The sequence below is a fragment of the Elgaria multicarinata genome, chromosome 3, assembly GCF_023053635.1.
Source record: "Elgaria multicarinata webbii isolate HBS135686 ecotype San Diego chromosome 3, rElgMul1.1.pri, whole genome shotgun sequence".
Lineage (NCBI taxonomy): Eukaryota > Metazoa > Chordata > Lepidosauria > Squamata > Anguidae > Elgaria > Elgaria multicarinata.
Window position 1 is genome coordinate 44,187,141 of NC_086173.1, and position 14,351 is coordinate 44,201,491.

The 14,351-nt window shown below is 47.9% G+C and overlaps 1 protein-coding gene across 1 annotated transcript in view; it reads right to left on the reverse strand.

Moving 5' to 3' along the window:
- Nucleotides 1–12,878, reverse strand: part of SDK2 (sidekick cell adhesion molecule 2) — a 328,641-nt gene extending 315,763 nt beyond the window's left edge. Inside the window, exon 1 of the mRNA XM_063120072.1 lies at nt 12,804–12,878. The gene's annotated coding sequence lies outside the window, so the exon portion shown is untranslated. The remainder of the gene's footprint in view (nt 1–12,803) is intronic.
- Between the last annotated feature and the right edge of the window lie 1,473 nt (nt 12,879–14,351).

Here is a 14,351-nt window from a genome sequence, read left to right on the forward strand (position 1 = left end):
TCTCTCTGGGCAATCACGAAAAATACGCATCGTAATACAAGATAATAAAAACATAACATAAAATCTTTAACATGCACAATTTAAAACAGCGGAGACAGCTCAAAACTTTGCATTATGATACCGGACCTGATAGAAACAACTGACATAAACGCGCTATCATATGCCATCAAATGTCTGGGAGTACAGGACAGTCTTAACCTGGTACTGAAAAGATGACAGTGTTGGCATCTTGCAGCCTTCCTTGGGGAAGGCCTTCCTTGGGAAGGCATTTCATAATTGGGGGGCCACCACTGAGAAGGTCCTCTCCCTTGTTGCCACCCTCTGAGCCTCCCTCAGAGGAGGCACTCAAGAGGAATGCCTCTGATGGTGACCGTAGCATCTGGGAGAGGTGCTCCATCAGGTATTGTATCCATAGCTACTGATAGACTGACCCTCTTCCATGGATCTGTCTAATCTTCTCTCACAGCTCCCCATCCAGCCTACTGACCCCCACCTTTTCTTTCCCTACTGCTGAGCAGTAATCTCTTGTCAGCTGAGTAGCACAAGGGATGGTCATTTGGAGGGGAGCACATTTTTGGTATGTGCTTCCAACACACTTCACACTATAGATTTGCTATAATGAAAGCATGAGCTGGATTTATTTATTTATTTTAAAGGAGGCGGCTCTTGGAGTCCAATCAGGATGGAATTTTATCGCATATCAAATTGATTGGTAATACTGAGGTTGTAAAGATTTTTCTAATTTGTATCACCATGTTCATCCTGGTCTCCAATTCTGAAGGGTCTGGAAGGATAATCATGGGCAATATGTATGTGTGTGTGTGTGTGGCCTTAGCTAGATCTAAGGTTTTTCCCGGGATTGTCCCAGGGTCATCCCTGCCTGCTCCCGGGATCCCCTGTGTGTCATTTACATGAACTGGGATGACCCTGGGATGATCCCGGGATAAACCTTAGGTCTAGCTAAGGCCTCTCTCTCTCTCTCTCTGTGTGTGTGTGTGTGTGTGTGTGTAACAGAGAGAGAGAGAGAGAGAGAGAGAGAGAGAGAGAATGAACCACTCAAACTATAACAGAAAGTGATCAAAATATGATCTTCCAGTTTAGCCCCACCTGCCAAAACCCAAGCTAAATGAACAAGAACCTCAGACAGTTGCTTCTGGGTTTTGCTGAACTAGTGCCTTGAATACAGGAGCTTTTATTACCTTTGATGGCAACCAGTTAAAATATAGATGGCTACAAGTAGCATATTCACTTGGCTAAATGGTTTTGAAAATCTGGCAAGAGTGCAAGTGGGTGTCTACTCCCAGCACCCTCATCTCAAACCTTTGGATTTTGGGGGAAAATGTGCCCCATCCTAGAGTGCTATACCCCTAGCAGCTTCTTTTGCCTTCTCCATGCCAGTGAATGGGCACTTTTGCTGCATCCACTTGTAAGCAGTAAGGGACAGAGAATTGCAGTCAGGAAAACGGAAAGAAACAAATGCCCTTGCACCTTAGATCCTTAGGGATTTCCCAGTTAGCATGGGGGCCTAAGAATTCTGCTAGCCCAAATAACTGCTTGTGATGCCTATAAGGTAGAATCAGTGCTAATTTCAGCACCCTCAGACTTCCTTGCATGAGGAACAAGAAATACAGCAGCCAAACCATGGAAGCCCTATTCCAACAGCATAGGATTCCTACAAGTCAATCATGGCACTGCCAGCAACTGGTGTTGGCATGTTGCATCACAAGAGAGATGAGAATGAGTGATTCCTATGCAAGGACAAGGCTAATGGATACTATGCTGTAAAAAAGTGAAATTTCTATCTGTGCTCATCCCATTATGGAACATCTTTTGAAATGTGCAAAAAGTGTACAGCAGTCTTCCCCAGCCTCCAGATGTTTTGGATTTCAACTCCCATCAGACCCAACCAATATGGCCAATAGTCTGGAATCCTAAGAGTTCCAATTTGGGGAAGCAGGGTGTAGAGGAAATGGAATGGAATGGAATGCTTTCAGTATTTACAGATTTCCCAGCCTGCAAGACAGTTTGATGTTGAGCTTCTGAGCCACTCCAACTGGGGCTCAGCTCCAAGCTTGGGGGCCATCAGCTCTGTGACATATTACCCTCCTGATACGCACCACATTCTGCTGTGGATAATTAGCAATCAGCCCAAATCAATAAGTTATTTTTTGCCCTAGGTAATTAATAATTACATGGTGCAGCTCTACAATAATTAAACTTTCAGTGCTCCTTCCCTGATTACTATTTTGGCTTTGGATATAAACAATTGCAGGTAATATGACTTTCTATTTCCACTCAAGGGGAGCCATTAGGGGAGTGGCTCTCCCTCCCCCAACCCCGTATTTTTGTTTGTTGCTCTTTCATTCTTCTGTTCTTTGCTTCTCAAGCTCTTATCGACCAGCCTTTCTTTAGCTGACTGAATCGATCATGCAACAAAAGACGGATGTCGGCTCAGATCTTTGTAGGAAGATGCCAGGCTATTGTACCCCCTCAGCTTCCAAAATGCAGATCCCATAAGCTTCTGAAAAGAGCTCCCCCAACTGGAACCTGCTAATACAAATCAGACAAAGCAAGAACAATAGAGCCAGGAAAGAGGAATAGTGTGGTATTTACTAGATCTGGCTTTTACTTACCACCACAGGAAAAACGATGCTTTTGCAATATTAATAATACACTATATGTTTATATTTAGTTAAATTTGTGGTTACACAAGGCATCACATCCAAAGACCATTCTTTTAAACATCTTACTTCCCCCAGAAATACACAACTGAAATTAAGCTTCAATTTGTTCACCATTTCCAATCCAATACTGATATCAGACACTTATTTAGAACTAGAACAGCTTCCTTGGATTTGAATGGAAAGGAGAAATAGGGCTGGGTGTCATCAGCATACCGGGGGCACCAAACTTCAAACTCTAGGCAATCCCTCCCTGTGGCTTCATATAAGATGGAACCCTGAAGGGCACCACAGACCAACAGCCATCATGTCAAACAGGAATCTCCCAGCACCACCTTATGAAATTGCCCCTTTATGAAGGCCAGAGCCTCCATAAAAAAGGGCTTCCAACTCCCATTCCAGATGCCACCGAAGGATATCGTCATTCATGGCACTGAAAGCCACTGAGTGGATGAGCAGAATCAAAATGCTTCCAGGATCAGAGGCACGATGTCTCTGATGGCAGCTGCTGAGGAACACAAATAGGAGCTGCTATTATACTCATGTCATACTAGTAGGCCTCCCACAGGCAGCTGGTTGGCCACTGTGTGAACAGAATGCTGGACAAGATGGACCCTGATTCTTGTTATGTCCTTATCACTGCCCCTGTCCAGTTCCTGGTGTCGATTGTCAAAGCAGTCTCTGTCCCATAACCAGCTCGGCTTCGTCCATTTTCTTCTGCTGCCCCTTACGCCTGGAACGCTCTTCCAGAACATTTGAGAACTACAAGTTCAATCGCAGCTTTTAAAGCTCAACTAAAAACTTTTCTTTTTCCTAAAGCTTTTAAAACTTGATGTTGTGCGGACTTTATACTGTTAGTTTTACCCTACCCTGTGCCTGCTTACCCTACCCTGTGCCTGTTGGCATTCTCTTCCCCTCCTTATTGTTTTACTATGATGTTATTAGATTGTAAGCCTATGCGGCAGGGCCTTGCTATTTACTGTTTTACTCTGCACAGCACCATGTACATTGATGGTGCTATATAAATAAATAAATAAATAAATAAATAAATAATAATAATAATAATAATAATAATAATAATAAGAAGAAGAAGAAGAAGAAGAAGTTTTGACATCTGTTGGGGCCCAGGACACACTGCATATACAGGTTTCAAAACGTTTTCAAAGCGTTTTGAAACTACACTACTACTACTGCGCTTTAAAAGCAGTAGTGTCGATCCCCCCCGCCCAGATCTGAAGCCAGATTGAAATGAATCAAGACCTAAACTCGTGTCAGTTCTAAAGACAATCGTAGGAAGAGATGAATGCCTTAGCAAGTCCAAAAGAATGCTTGAACCCGCTTCAGTCTGAAATGTACACTTCTCAATCTTCGCTTGATAAAGTGGTAGTTTTAAGAAGAGGAAAATCTCCAATCAGCAATAAAATTTCAAGTTCCCACAGCTAAGGCTTGAAGCACCGTTTTGCCTTATTTCACAGGCTACTAGAAATTTGGGGGCACTGTTAAATATAAGTTCAAGAGCAGTTTATGCCTGAATGTACTAATGCTTTACCTGAGGACCATTTCACACATCACACAGAGGCAAACCTGGGTTTGTCACAGAGTGTACACTCGCCAGGGAGCTGTGGCCAACTACAATTCCCTTCTAAGTGTAGCTGCATAAGACACATCTTTGTTGCGTTCACACTTAACCTTTTTACCTAAAAAATAACCAACTGGGTGACATGGTCCTTAAGTTACTTTTTCCTGAGCAACTGACACACACGTCCCAAAAGGCACTTCAGTGAGAATGCAACAGTGAAGTGTATAAATCAACAAGTGTCTGGAGAAGAGCAAGAAAGATATAAACATTCAAAGATAATCTTGGAAGATGTGAACAAGGTGACCACACTCTGCTTTGCGATCACGGATAGGGAGAGTAGCAACAACTTTGTATCAGACCATTATGAAGAGGAGTTGTCTCCATGGCCGCAATAGGTTGAGATGTGAAAATGGCTGAACTCGCAGGAAGGCAGGATTTAATTTAATTGCTGGGGTGAAACCATGAGAATACTAGCAAGGGAGAAAACATCCTCCAGAGAACAGGATGTACCAAAAAAGAAAAAGAAAAGGGAGCTTTCATAAAAAGTTAGACAGACTTGATCCTTCTCTTCAAGGAATGAACTACATGGCCTTCCTTTGCTACAATGAAACTGCATGCATAAAACAGTGACCGGCTGTTTCACCCCAGTGTCTCCAAATCCATTCAAAAACGTTGCTTAGCAGAATTCCATTTCCCAATCATAAGGCTGGAAAGGAAGCAATTTAAGCCATAACTGGTCCTTCAAAACTCCCCACAAAAGTTACCTTAAAACACAAGCTAGGATGGGGTCCCATAACCAACATTACACATGTGGTATAGCTCTTTGCCCCAGATATCAATTCAAAGATCTACAGGGAGGGGCATATATGCATACAGATGTATCCACAGCATGGGATTCCAGAACATGTGGAGGCCTATATGCACAGACCCCTCCCTGCAGACATTTGCACTGGATGCCTGCCCCCCCCGTAATATCTGTGTTGCACGGGGTGGATCTACATGACTGGGCATTCATGTCTTACAGTGAGGTATTTTTGAACGCCCAAATAGGGCTTTAGTTACTCCAAAATGAGTCCAGATTCAATCCCCCACAATCAGGTTGTTTACACATTGCTTCACTCAGATAATCACTGATAGCACAACTTGACTTTCAGGGGAGGAGTAAGCTGGGTGGGTGTCCCAGAGTCTAGTCCCTTGCCCCCCCCCCCACTGCCTAAATAGCTGATCAGCACCACCACTGGTTATCTGACCAAAGCTGAAACTGGAGCCTCACCTGAAGCACCCATTTGAGAAAAGTGCACAGAACTCTCCTAAATGGATTGGGCTAAGATTTTAGTGTACTTCAATCCCAGATCCCCACTGATCCCCTTATGTCCAGAAGAGTTGCTGATGCATGGACTTTGGTAGTAGCGCAATGAGTAGGCATTGCTTCAAAGCCTATATCTACTGTGAGGGTGTAAGGGTTTGATAAAATATTACGAGAAATGCATGGCTGCTGCAACTCACCTCTCCCCTTTACTCCTGGCAATGACAATTGTAGCCTGGCCATTAAGTCTACAAAAGCTACTAGCCCAGGATGTTGTTGTTCTTTACCAGCCCTTTTGCCCACAGCGTATGGCATTATGGCTCATCGGCAGCCAAGGCCATGGTGCTGAATGCCCAAATAGGGCTGATTGCCTGGCAAGCGGCTATTTACAAACCTTGTCCTGTAAAAGAAACAGGTGATAGACGTGACATCATCGCAATTAGCATTTCCTGCAAGCAGTAGCCAATGTACTGGAGAGGGACGGGGAAACACTGAATGTGATGTGTTTAACTAGATTTAATTGAGGCAGGAGATATGGTTTAGCAGCACCTCTGTATCTCCCATAATGTCTAATTAAGACCCTAATTCAAGTATCTAATAGTAAAAGTATTATATTTTAAACCAGAGGGTTTTTAATAAGGGATATATGCTCTCTTTGCTACTTTCTTCTTTTCGCCCCTCTCTTCCACACTTTTTTGGGTTATATTTTAGCTGAAGGAAATGCAACATAAAACAGCACTGCACTCTGGTTACAAAACATGATTCAGTCAACAGTCTACAAGGAAATCAAACGGAGCACCTTATGCCAATTCTCCTTCAAATTGGCCAACACAAATATTTCCACGGAACAGACATTACAGTCTTTTAAACCAAGATGACAGGGGCGGGAGCTTGCAAAAGAAACCGGGAAAAGTTCATAACGCGGGTGTAATAGCTTCTGACGCCCGAGAGCAAACGCAATACTAGGGAGCCCAGGAGACAGAAATTCAGAGGCAAAGGAGAAGGGGAACTCAGCGAGCGCGAGTGAATCAATCAAAGAGACCGTCACAGTTTCTGACACCGGGGCCCTTCTGGATAATATACTGCAAGTTTATCTGTTATGTTCTGGACTTAATTACTGAGAAATTATAGCCTAGGTGCAAAGAAGAGGCAGCGTTAAGAGCCAGGGGGCACTGAGAAGGCTTTGGCTTCATCAGCTGCTGGAAACAATGGCTATAAATTCAGAGAAGAGAGAATATGTCATGGTATGTGCTTTGGATATTATAAACCCTAGGGAAGGAGTCACAGGCTCCTCCATAGTCACTAAACTGGCTTCAGCAGGCAATGCATCTCCATAAGCAGTGCTGCCCCAGGAGCTAAAAGGCAGATTCCAAAGGCCAGGGCAGTGACATAGTTGGAAACCCAATAACTTGGATGCAGGAATATGTGGACTGTTATCTATGCTAGGAAGTTTCTCCCCACCCTAAGATGAACCCTTTGTTATTCATTGTTCTAAGAGCAACTGGGCATGGATGCAAAGACACTTCTTTTAGTCCCCTTTGCTACATTGCTGGGGCTGGACTATATACCTAATATTTGCTCCTCAACCGCTTTGTGACCTTGGGCACACCCCTTTCTCCTCTGCCTCTATTTCTCTTCTCCCACTTTCCTTACCAATGCCCTTTAAAAGAAGGCCTTCCTTTCACTGGTGGCACACAAAACGTTTTGGCTTCAGTAGCAGGAGAGTCATTAAATGGGACTCTAATTCATAGACTCATCACTAATAACACACATATCCCTTGAGCAGACTTCCTCTGCAACCTCGAGGGGGCAGCATACACAGCGACTGGGCACAGACTTAAACCGACTGAAGATTTAATGTTTCTAAGGATGATTTGGTAAGCATTGTACCAGAGTAGCGCAATGTGTGTCCAAAACAGCAGGATCAGTCTCTACTCAATGTAAACCACCCTGCCATCTGCTTACTTAAAGCCCTCTTTGAATGCATCCTAAGAGCCCTCGCAACCAAACACGCAGCCTCCCCTGTATCATTTGACATCTCAAACAATTACATGGAACCTACCGCCTATTTTCATACTAATTAAGTTCCTTACTCAGCATATATCCTTTTGAGCAAATCTAGAGGTGAAAAGCTCCCTCAAAGGCAGATGCCTAAAAATTGTTATCCTAATCCAGGGGTGGAGAATGTGCGCCCCTCCAGATGTTCTTGGAGTGCAACTCCAGTCAGCCCTAACTTGCATAGCCAATGGTGAGGCATGATGGGAGCTGCAACAATATCTGGAAGGCCACAAGTTAACCATTCCTCTTCTAACCACGACCACAAATTCATTCTGAGCAAACCAAAGAACTATTCGGAGGGGTTTTCAGTACAAGGTGCTCATGAAACTCCACCCCAGCAATGTAGGAAATGAGTAACTCAGGTTACTTCTCCTGTGTTGCACTCCTATATGGACTTACTTATGAGTAAAGCCTACTTAACTGAATGGAACATATTTCTAAGAAAAATGCATACAATTGGGCTGTACCTCAATTAATCCAGGGATAGGGAACCTGTGGTCCACCAGATGTCATTGGATCAGGCTCAGCTAATGGTCAGGGGTGCTGGGAATTGTAGTCTGATAACATCTGGAGGGCCATAGGTTCTCCATCCCTTAATTAAATGCTTGACTATTAGTACATCCTGGTTACACTGCATTTGGACATCTGAACAGGGGATACAGAATTGAGTGCTGGACTAGATCCCCCATATATGCGCAAAGTCCTTTTTCTTCCATTTGTAAAATGGGAATGGTAAAATTACCTACTTTGGCAAATCGTTGGCATGGGGTGGTTGTATTGTCTACACCAGCAACCCCCAACCTAGTGCCCTCCAGATGTGTTGGACTACAACTCCCATCTTCCCCAGCCAGCATGGCCAATGGTCTGCTGGCTGGAGATAATGTGAACTCTAGTTCCTATCATCCTCAGCAATCTGAAGGGCATCATGTTGGGGAAAGCTGGTCTACCTTGACAGGCAGTTTCACTTTGGGCTTTGAGACAGGAGTCTTCTAGTCCTACCTGGAGATGATAGGAATTGAACCTGGGGCCTTCTACATGCAATGCAGGTGCTCTACCACACTGAGCTATGGCCCTTCCCAAGAAACATGCATTTCATGGAAAGCAATACAGTGTGGATGTGCATTTATTGTAGGCCTCCTGTTCATGATGCAGTACGTGATAAGGAACATAGGAAACTGCCTTATGTCAGTTCAGACTATTTAGCCAACTAGCCCAGTATTGTCTTTGTGACTGCAGCTATCTGGGGTCTTGGGCGGGATGCCTTTCCCATCACCTGCTACCTGATCCTTTTAAAACTGAAGATATATCTGGAATGTAGGGTTGCCAACTGACAAAAAGAACACTAGCCAAGCTTGGTCCTGTGCCTTTCAGTGCAAGCTGCTGTTAAAGCACAGCAGCGGGGGGGGGGGGACAATGTTGGCAGCCCTCCATACTTGCCATGGAGACCCAGTGACATTATCCATCTATACATGGTAGCTATTAGAAAGGTAACCAAGTGTCCCAAAGGTCAAAGGAAAGGCTGGATGGATTTGGCCATGTATTTTGACAGCTTTATCTGTTTCCCCACATTATTTGGACTATCACCTCCCTCCATCCCCAAAGCTGAAGTATATGCATCCCTGGGGCTTACTAGGAGACAGGGAGGAAATACATGCACAAGAAGCTAGGAAGTCCTTCTCCCTTCCCTGTGAATGTGCAACATGATGTCAAGTAGTGAAAAGTGTGTGGTTTAACAATATTCAAATAATATCTTTATTGTATGTACAATAATCATGGAGAATGCCAATAGGCTAACGTAATGTCTCTGAACAACTGCACAAGATAAATCTTTTTGCATTAAAAAAGTTACTGTAAAAATAAAACATTACCACCACCCCCAACTCTCCTTCTCATCATAACACACCCCTCCTCTTGCCCTTTCATGTAGTGTAGAGTTTCCAAGAGCCTACGTTCGCCAGTGCAACCAAATCAATGCTCTCTGCCTAAAGAGAGAGTCTATTTATGTATCTCATTCAGATAATATAAGTGACTGGAAATAGTCTGCACAGCACATAAGCATCCCGGAGGCAATTAGCTTATCGCAGTGTCCTGCGTTGGCTTGTGGCACTCGACCGTGGGCTGTCACGGAAGGGTACTCTCCAATGACCTTTTTCCAATGGCAAACTCTTCATTTGACTTGCATTAGTGGGTTTTGCACAGCCAGGCTCCAACGACTCTGCGGAGGGGGGAAACAGACTCGAGGGTATCAAGTGCAGTGGATGGGAGGAAACATTCAGATTTTAGCAACTGGTGGCTGAGCCAACTTAACCCCCAAAGCTCTTAAAGGCTATTCTGCTGGAGGATGCATTCTAGTTCAACAGAGAGGGTGAAGCTGAAGTATAAGATCAAAGCACGGGCAATTCAGGGGAATAAATACAAAGCAGGTTTCTGCTTCCACCTACCCAGTGATGATTATGCAGCACAGTGCAAACCCCACCATCCCATTATATGCACTGGTAGTTCTGCCACCCCGTTATCCACCAGGCAGTGTTTTGCTTGAGTTGAAGCATTGGTAAGTGGTTCCGTGCCCTTTGCATTTGCTTCCAACACGCTTCGCCTGCTGCAAATTCTCTCCATTACGAGCCCGGCTCTGCTATCACCAAACCCACCAGCCGCGGGAGAAAATAAATCAAGTTGGACCCAGGCGCTGGCGGCATGTCCCCCCTCCTTCATTCCCAAACTCCCTTGCAGCCGCCCAGGAGCTATCATCAGCCGGCCAGTATGCCTGCCTTGTGACTATAAATCTGTTCTGGCTGTGTTGTTATCTTGACAGGTCAAGAGATAGAAAACGTGGAGAGAGGAAGGTGCCTGGGCGAGATATACGCACACTGTAAAACCTGCTCCAGTCATTTAAAGTGGCTGTTTGGATAACTAACCAAATATTGGATCAGCCCACGGAAGAAAGGGGGAGGGGAGAGAGGGAGAGAGCTTCTGAAACTTTTAAGAGAGTCCAGTAAAAGAGGGGAAGGAGATAAGAGAGAGAGAGAGCAACCACCAGAGAAGAGTAAAAGGAAGGAGCCAACTTAGTGCAGGAGACAACAATTCTTCAGCTCTATGGACAAAGCAAAACAAAAATCAAAGCAGCCCTTTTGCACCCCTCCTCCTCCTCCTCCATTCGCTCTCTTCTTTGCAAGGCATCAAAAGAAAACGCCTGCTTTCTTTTCCCCAGGTTCTTGACTGAAGGGATGCTTTTAAAGACAAGAGCTTAAAGGTGGCCGTGAACACAGAGCGATCATCCTCCACCCCCCCACCCCCCACCCCCGATTCTTCCTGGGCTTGCGAATTAACCCTTTATGGTCGGACGGGAAGAGAACGGCATGTCGCAGCCATTGACTTACATCTCTCGCTCAGCCCCCCCCCCCCGCCCCCCCTCTTGCTCTACCCGCTTGGAATTCCTAGCGCGGGAGCTCAGCTACTCCGGCCGCTCCGGCCGACGGAGTGAGACACATCAAAGGAGGCTGGAGGCGAGGGGCGGAAGAGGGAATGAAGTCCTCCGTCGTCGCCGCCGCCGCCGGCGGGGCGGGGCTGGGAGGAGGGAGAACAGCGGCGCTCCTTGACGCCTTCCCTCTCCAGACGCAGCTTCGTTTCTCCGGGCTGCTTTTCAAAAGCCTGCCCACCTGTAAGCCGCTTTCTCCAAAGCCCTTATCGCCAGACAACAGACTTTGGAAGAAAAGGAGGTCACCCTTTGGAGCACCGCCGCGGTTCCGCCGGCATATCGAGGCGAGCGCGTGCGCCTGGAGGACGCCGCCGCCGCCGGGAACCTTCGCCTCGCAGGAGCAACACGCGGCTCCAGGCGAGGCTTGGGGTCTTGGAATCAAGCCAGCCTTTTCCTTTTGTGATGCGGGGGGACTGGGAGGCAGGCAGGCAGGGGGAAGAGGAGGAGGAGGAGGGGGATTCTCGCGCTTGGCTTTTCTTTCCCAAAGGCCGTCCCCGTCCCACGTGTTGCATTCTTCTCCCCGGGAAGTTCTCGGTAACCCTGGCAGCCAGCTTGCCAGTGTGGCACGCACGCACGCACGCACACACACACACATATACACACACACAGACAAAGGCAAACCCCGAAAGAAAACACACACCGTCGCTTTTGAAGGCTCGCGGAGGAGAACCGGCGAGGATGCCTCAACCAGGCTTTCGAGACGGGACGGCCTCGCTTTGACCGAACCCTGCACCGCCGGCTTAGTTGTTTCTTTAGCTAGTTAAGGGCGCAATCCTCTGCATGTTTAGATTTGGGGGGGGGGGGAGACTCCTACTAGTCTCAGCATCCCATGCTGGCTGGGGAATGCTAGGAGTTGTAGGACTCCCCACCACCACCCCGTCTAAAAATGCAGAGGATTGTGCCTTACGCCTCGCGCAAACCCAGTGATGGCGCGGCCCGATCCTAGGCGCGTTTACTGCGCAGTAAGTCCGACTGGAGTTAAGTCCCGCTGAACTCAGCGGATTTAATTCGTGGCACAGAGGCCAGAGCTGTTGGCTTCAAGTATACATGGAATAAGGCTGCAAATACCCACCCCACACAAAAGGAAGACACACAGTACCCTGCCCTTTCTCTTCAGTAGGGTTCCCCCACCTTCCGCTTCCCCCTTAAAGCCTCCTTTCCACCTCTTTCTAGCTTCCTCAAATCTCCGGAGTCCGCTTCTCTCCTCGTCTCCGACTCCCTCCTTCCCACTTCGCTTTGATCTCTTGATTTCTTTTGAATAGACATTTCAGTCCCGAAAACCCACCACTAGACATAAACTTCTCCACAACCGTTTCTCTCCTGCCGGCATCCATCAGCAAAACATCTCTCCCCACCCCCACCCCGTCCCCCCACGCCAGACACAAATGAGACCAAATGAAAAAGTCACCACTGGGCTAGGAAAGTTGAGGGTTTCACTCTCAATCGGTTACTCCCCCAGCCACATCTCATTTAAACCGGATCCTAGTCGCAGACCAGGGAAGTGAGCAGATCAACATCCAATAGCTTCCCCCCCCCCCATCCAAATATATAAAGTCAAATACGTTCCCCAACAGGAAGTGTGGATATTTAAGATCCGTGGGTTGCCCATCTAGCAGTTAGGAAGGGCTTGCAGTGCATCTGCCCCACGCATCCCCCCCTCCAGGGGTGGGGGCTTCCTAGCCAGCCCCCTCCTCCTCGATTTACCTTGGCCTCTGACTGCAGGGATGCCCAGAAGAGCGAAGATCGTATAGTACAGTATCTCCCGGCAGTTGCCAATCCCTGCCATGGTCATTGTTACCAGCGAATGAGGGAGCCGGCTTGGGATGGAGGAGAACTTCTGGAGTTTTGAATATATACGTTTCTTTTGCTTGCTGCCGGATCCCACAAGCGACAGGAAGATTTGCAGATGAGTTGGCGGAAGCGTCTCTTCTTCCACTTGTACGATTTTTTTGGACCAGACCTTAGAGAAAGCCACTTTGTCCCCAAGAGCGCAGAAAAGACCGGGGGTGTGGAGGGAGAAATAGAATCCAATGGAAAGACACCCCCCCTCCCCGATGAACTCTTTCCAAAAACAAAAAAAAAAGTCTAAGGAGGAATGGGAAATTGCCACAGAGCCATCAACTCCAGCCTTCAAAAGGTTCGACGGGGAGAGAGGAGGGGGGACGGGCAGCCAGGAAGAAAGAGTTTTGCAGACACGTTGCTCGCTTCCCGTCTCGCAGTTCCGATGTGTGACAAATTCCTGCCCTCGGTCGGGGTGCAGAATCGGCGGCAGCGCTGGAGAAGGCGATGCCGCTGAGTTGGATGTTGTGGAAGCTCAACAGGGTGGGAGGAGGTGTGTGTGTGTGTGACCTTTCGGGGAAACGGCTTAGGAGCCGCTCAAGAGCTTCGGGCTTCTCCAAACATACTTCAAGGCCACGAAGAACGGAGATCGACCGCTGCTTCTTTACTCGCGGAGTAACGAGGGGGGCAAGAGACACAGACAAATCCGAAGTTTTCTCTCGGCAGGCGTTGCAGCTGGATTAAGGGCGGAAAAAAAAGTTTTGGGGAGGGGAATCCGATGTGGGGGGTTTCTCCCCTCCCCGAGTCTTCCTCCTCAGCCCGTCAGGCGAGCGATCCCCATGGCCGGAGGCAGCGGGCTGCGTCTCTCTCCCGAACGTCCCCCCTCGCCAAAATCCAAACGGCGAGCCGGCGATGGGTCTCCCAAGGCAGCCGCCGCCGGGCGCGTCTCTTCAGGGTGGCGCGCCGGCTGCTCCAACGGGTCTGCTGCGCCGGCTAACCTCCCGCTCCTTGGCTCGGCAGCGGAGTGAGCCAAAGATCTGGTATCAGCAGAGCCGGGAGCGGCGGCGGCGGCGGCGGCAACCTCAGCCCGAGGTAGGCGGAGAAAGAGAGAGTCCGTTAGTGCCACCTGGTGGCTGGCGCTGGAGAAAGCGCCCGACGCGCGCTTTGGAGAACGACGGCGTTAGGCGCGGCGCGGCCGTCAGGCTCAACGAAGCGGTGTTTACGGCTGGACACGCAAACCTCGGCGCCACGCGAAGCGGCCCAGGCCTTCTCCGTTCGGGCTGCGAGGAGCCTGAGAAGCCCCACAAAGCCGCGGCTTGCGCGCAGCTCCTGTGAGGGCCCACGACGGGCCCCATCTTGCCCAGAGGACGTGCTGTGCGAGATCCGCCTTCCCTTCTCCACAGGTCAAGTTTTCTACGGGACGTATCAAATCGAGCATATTTAGTACCCCCTTATAAATGTCCCCCTCTCTCC